The sequence below is a fragment of the Rutidosis leptorrhynchoides genome, chromosome 1 (assembly GCF_046630445.1).
Source record: "Rutidosis leptorrhynchoides isolate AG116_Rl617_1_P2 chromosome 1, CSIRO_AGI_Rlap_v1, whole genome shotgun sequence".
NCBI classification, from domain to species: Eukaryota; Viridiplantae; Streptophyta; class Magnoliopsida; order Asterales; family Asteraceae; genus Rutidosis; species Rutidosis leptorrhynchoides.
In genome coordinates, this window is record NC_092333.1 from 394,098,155 (window position 1) to 394,105,128 (window position 6,974).

The window sequence follows — 6,974 nt, forward strand, 5'->3', positions numbered from 1 at the left end:
AGGATGAGTAATTGCGTGACCTTGGCCAGTGCGTTTAGCTCTCATTCGGTCTTCCATACTTAAAGGTTCCAGATTCTCCATAATTGAATTTGTTGAATCAGAATCACTAGAGGATTCTGATTTAATGGTTCGTTCCTCAACAATCTCTGTTTGAATGATTGGTGGTTTCGGAGGAAAAATTAATGGTTCAGGATCTATGAATTGTCCCTGAATATTCTCCGGATTCTCAATTGTGAGATCGGATTCAAAAAATGGATTATCGGAAATTTGACTTGGAGTACTTGGTCGACTGGATGACGATTCTAAAGGAAAATCAACGGCGGTAATATTTGCTAGATGTCTTGATCTAGTTACAGGTGGTGAACGTACAAAAGGTGGTGAACGTCTTGCTCGGTGCATTAACTGAATATCCTATTAGTTTTTAAAAGGAAAGAAAAATTATATAAGTTATCCAATTAATAGACTTTTTTGATTTTGCCCACGTTTCGAATAGCCAAAGGATGTAGCAGAGGGGCAGGATTCGTTTGGTCTCAATATAATTGAGTACTGTTTGGCTCCAATAACCCGGTCCACGTACAAATCCAACTATTACTACGAACCAGAAAATTTTGATGTCTATCAATTTAACCACTTAAAATAAATTTTCGTAATTTTAAGAAATTTAGATAAGAAGTAGAATAAAAATCTATGTCCTAAAACTAGAATTGCGAGAAATAAGAAAGAAAAAGAGAGCGTCGAAAAAGAAAAAGAAAAGGGTTGAAAAATAAAAGGCGTCGAAAAATAAGAAATAAAAAGAGATGACTATAGAACTTAAAAATACTTGACTAACCCAACCTTATTACTATCACTAACTTAAAATTATAATCGCAAATTGAGATTACTAATTGGAATGATAATTGATACATAGGTAAAAGGTGTCGAAAAATATTAAAGCTTACAAGTAAAACTGTATCCCAAATGGCAATAACTTAAAAAGAAACTAAAACTTAAAAAGGCGTCGCAAAATTCTAAAGCACCTAAATCTTAGTCTAAAGAAAAGGCACTTAAGGGATTTTACGGCAAAGCCTAAAAATCTAGAAGTAAAAATAACTATGGCAAAAACTATGTTTAAAACTAAATATGAACGGAAAATACAAAAGTTACACTAAAAACAAATAAAAAGGGACAAAATATAAAACTATACTAAAAGTTGTAAAAAGTACAATTTTTTATAAAAATATTATTTTTATATTATTTATTTTATAAAACTATTAATTTTAAATTTTAATTAAACTAATTTAAATAAAAATACAAAATAATAAATAAACTAAAATAAATTAATTAAAATAATTAAACCTAATTAGGGTTAAATTTAAATAATAAAAATAAAAACCCGTAATTAATGCCTGATTAGGGTTCTGTGTACCCGTGTCAGGGTTCCTCCGCGAGTCGCGGTTCCACCTGGCAAAAATCTCCGCGAGTCGCGGGGTTCGAGATTCCAGATGACAGGCTGTTTCAAATTCTACGCGTTTTTACGTAATTATATATTTTTTTTAAATTATATTTTCTGTTTTAATAATTAAATAAAATATTTTTAAAAACTAAATAAAAATTTATGTTTTAAAAACTAAAAAAAAATAGAAATACTATATAATTTTATAAAAATCTTAAAAATAGATTTATATATATATATATATATATATATATATATATATATATATATATATATATATATATATATATATATATATTCTTTGATTTTATGTTTTAAATAAAAACAAAATATTTAAATAAAACTTATATTTTTATAAAAATAAAAATAAAGAAACTTTATAAAACTTAAATATTTAACAAACTCTTAAAAATATTTATATTTTTGTTTTCTTTTTATGTTTTCGAATATTTAAAACGTATTTTTACAAAAGCGTATTTTTTATAAAAGTAAACTAAAAAAATCTTTTTTTTATATATTTATTAGCGTTGCGCTTCCGGCTTTTAAGCTAGATTGTCCCCGGCAGCGGCGCCAAAAATAATTGATGTTTAAAGCTAAGGGGTATAAAATACTATTAAATTTTACAAGAAAATACTATTAAATACGATACAATTTTACACAAGATATTTATTTATTTATAGAATGGATATACTTAAACCTTGCTACAACACTTATAGGCAGTGTACCTAATCGTACAGTAGTGTAGTTTTTAGTAAGTCCGGTTCGTTCCACAGGGAAAATCTTTAAACAAAGCTTAACGCTATATTAGTTTAAATTTATAAAAATACAAATATATATATATATAAGTAATATTATTATTATAAATGGGGGTTTTTACCATTTAATGACCGGTTTGTCGATTTTAAAACTTTAGTCGCAGTTAAAACCAAAATTAAAAATAAATACAAGACTTAATGTAAAGTAAATAACGATAATGAAATTGTGATAAATAAAAGTGCGATAAAATAAACTTGCGATAATTAAAAAGTACGATAATTAAAAGTGCAATTAAATACAATAACAATAAATAAAAGTGCGATAATTATAAGTGCAATTAAATATAAAATAAAGGAAATTAAATATGAAATAAAAGAATTATGCTTATTTAAACTTCCGTAATCATGATGTTTGACGTGTTGATTTTAGTTTTATGCCCATGGGTTAATTGTCCTTTGTCCTGGATTATTTAATATGTCCGTCTGGTTTTTGTCCATAACAGTCCATCAGTCATAAATATAAAGTGCGAGTGTCCTCGTCAAATTATCCTTATACCCGAAGTTAAATATTCCAACTAATTGGGGACTTAAACTGTAACAAAATTTTAATACTTTATTTAATAATTACACCAGGTTATCGACTGCGTGTAACCCAAGGTTTTAATACTTTGTTAACAATTATGCCAAGTGTCCTTGTACATAATTTCACCACTGTTTTAATAATTCTAGTGGCTATTAATCCAATCCCGTGTCCGGTTAAATGAACGATTATTCGTACATATAAATACCCCGCCCATCATGTCCGATCGAGTGTATATGGTTATTTATAGGGACGTCCAATTGTAAATATTTATATTAAAAGTAACAAACTATCATTTAGTTAAACAAATATAAAGCCCATTAATAGCCTATAGTCTAATTTCCACAAGTGTCGTTCTTTTGTCCAAATTCCAATTATGGTACAAAGCCCAATTACCCAATTTTAGTAATTAGCCCAACATCATGATTATTTCGTTTTAAATAAGCATAATAATAACTTAGCTACGAGATATTAAATTAAAAAGGTTGAACATAACTTACAATGATTAAAAATAGCGTAGCGTTACACGGACAGAATTTCAACTTACACCCTTACAACATTCGCTAACATACCCTTATAATTAGGATTAAAATTAAAATTAAAATTAAAATATAAAATATAAATATAAATATTACGTATACATATATAGAGAGAGATTGATTTTTATGATATTAAAACTCGTCGAACTACGTTGGCTTTTATAGGGAATTGAGTCCAGAGGAACTCCGCGACTCGCGGTATTTTCCTTCTTCAAACTCCGTAACTCGTGGAGTTTGATTTTACAGCTCACCCAGCTTTGGCTCTTTGTTTGCCGACGGATTTTTAATATAAATATAATATATAAATAATTTTAAGAATTATTTAAATATTATATTATATTTATGTGCATAGTTGACTCGTAATTTTTAGTCCGTTGCGTCGAGCGTTGAGAGTTGACTCATGTCCCGGTTCCGGATTTTTGAACGTCCTTGCGTACAATTTAATATCTTGTACTTTGCGTTTTGAATCTTGTACTCTTGTAATTTCGAGACGTTTCTTATCAATAATTGGAACCTCTTTGATTGTACTTTGTACTTTTGAGTTTTTTGGTCGTTTGCGTCTTCAATTCGTCGAGTCTGTCTTTTGTCTTCACCTTTTATTATTTAAACGAATATCACTTGTAAATAGAACAATTGCAACTAAAAGCTTGTCTTTCTTGAGGAATAATGCTATGAAATATATGTTCGTTTTTAGCATTATCAGTGAGCTTTACTATTGCTCCTACAAAGGATAGTAATTGCGTCCGACACGTAATAGACCATAATTAAAAGCATGTCAGGGGACATTGCCTTAACAGTTGTTTGTTCAACGCTTTCCTTTACAACCGGCTGGTAGTTTATCAAAAGGTAATATATGGAACAAGTATACTGGACGTGTTGCTTTCCCAATACAAGGTTAGCAAGTGGGTAACACAAAACCGCAAGTTTTGAGCTAAAATTTTCAAATCTGAAACCCACCAAACCCACAAAAACAATTTGCAAACACCGGTGAAGGGTTATTCCAGAAAACTTATCTAGGGTAAAAGCTAGATTTAATTTTCAAAAAGATCAAATGTTTTCATAAAGATCCAATTTCCTTAAAGGATCTAAATTTTAATAGTCATGTCGGACTGTAAACCACATCGTTACTACCATTGTTCATACCGCCGTAATGAAATCACTGATGTACAAAGTGTGAAGAATAAAGAAGTGATTCTAGTATATTTCAAGACTATATTGCCTGAGGACAAGCAACACTCAAGTGTGGGAATATTTGATAATGCTAAAAACGAACATATATTTCATAGCATTATCCCTCAAGAAAGACAAGCTTTTAGTTGCAATTGTTCTATTTACAAGTGATATTCGTTTAAATAATAAAAGGAGAAGACAAAAGACAGATTCGATGAATTGAAGACGCAAACGACCAAAAAGCTCAAAAGTACAAAGTACAATCAAAGAGGTTCCAATTATTGATGAGAAACGTCTCAAAATTACAAGAGTACAAGACGCGAAACGCAAAGTACAAGATATTAAATTATACGCAAGGACGTTCGAAAATCCGGAACCGGGACCAGAGTCAACTCTCAACGCTCGACGCAACGGACTAAAAATTACAAGTCAACTATGCACATAAATAAAATATAATATTTAAATAATTCTTATAATTATTTATATATTATATTATTATTTATAAACCGTCGGCAGAAGAAACAAACACATGTGAGCTTCCCCAGCTGGCCATGCGATCGCATGGCCTTGAAGGGCAAAGCTCATGCGATCGCATGAGCCCCTTTTTCAGCTCACAGGCCTATAAATTTCGAGCTTTGGTGCACCATTTAACACATCTTTTTCCTTCTTCATTCATCAACGTATTATATATATATATATATATATATATATTATAATTTTAATTTTAATTTTAATTTTAATTCTAATAATAAGGGTATGTTAAAGCATATTGTAAGGGTGTAAGTCGAAATTCTGTCCGTGTAACGCTACGCTATTTTTAATCATTGTAAGTTATGTTCAACCTTTTTAATTTAATGTCTCGTAGCTAAGTTATTATTATTATGCTTATTTAAAACGAAGTAATCTTGATGTTGGGCTAAAAATATTAAAATTGGGTAATTGGGCTTTGTACCATAATTGGGGTTTGGACAAAAGAACGACACTTGTGGAAATTAGACTATGGGCTATTAATGGGCTTTATATTTGTTTAACTAAATGATAGTTTGTAAATATTAATATAAAGATTTACAATTGGACATACCTATAAATAACCATATACACTCGATCGGACACGATGGGCGGGATATTTATATGTACGAATAATCGTTCATTTAACCGGACACGAGAATGGATTAATAGTCTATGGAATTATTAAAACAGGGGTGAAATTATGTACAAAGACACTTGGCATAATTGATAACAAAGTATTAAAACCTTGGGTTACACGCAGTCGATAACCTGGTGTAATTATTAAACAAAGTATTAAAATCTTGTTACAGTTTAAGTCCCCAATTAGTTGGAATATTTGACTTCGGGTATAAGGATAATTTGACGAGGACACTCGCACTTTATATTTATGACTGATGGACTGTTATGGACAAAAACCAGACGGACATATTAAATAATCCAGGATAAAGGACAATTAACCCATGGGCATAAAACTAAAATCAACACATCAAACATCATGATTACGGAAGTTTAAATAAGCATAATTCCTTAATTTTTATATTTAATTGCACTTCAAATTATCACACTTTTATTTATTGTTATTGTATTTAATTGCACTTTTATTTACTGTCATTGTATTTAATTGGACTTTTAATTTTCGTACTCTTTAATTATCGTAATTTTATTTTATCGCACTTTTATTTATCGCAATTTCATTATCGTTATTTACTTTACGCTTTAAATTAAGTCTTTTATTTATTTAATATTTTACATTAGGTTTTAACTGCGAATAAAGTTTTAAAATCGACAAACCGGTCATTAAACGGTAAAAACCCCCTTTATAATAATAATAATATTACTTATATATATATTTGTATTTTTATAAATTTAAAACTAATATAGCGTTATGCTTTGTTTAAAAGATTTTCCCTGTGGAACGAACCGGACTTACTAAAAACTACACTACTGTACGATTAGGTACACTACCTATAAGTGTTGTAGCAAGGTTTAAGTATATCCATTCTATAAATAAATAAATATCTTGTGTAAAATTGTATCGTATTTAATAGTATTTCGTTGTAAAAATAAAGCTATTTCATATACACCTCTACGCACGTCAAAAAGTAACAAGCACAAAAGTAAGTCGAAAAAGTCGAGTCGTTACACGCGCCTTCGGGCCCGCAAGCTCCATCCGTATGCAATTCCCAATCCTTATTCTCATCATAGCCAATTATAGTACTTTCTATGAGTGCCTCTACTTCTCCCGTTGTTTCAGCCGAATAATTTGCAAGTATCTGGCCTTTTATTGCTGTACGCGGGGAGTAGTTGATTTAATGGTCTCCTAATTCGACGGCCCACTTGGCCAATCTACCCTAAACCTCAGGCTTGTACAATACCTGTCATCACGTATTGTCATCGTATCACGATTAGTTCAAGCGCTTATTTGGCATCTTACAAGATTATGTAAAAAGAGATTGGAAAGCGCGCGCCACGAGTTACAAGATGCGCTT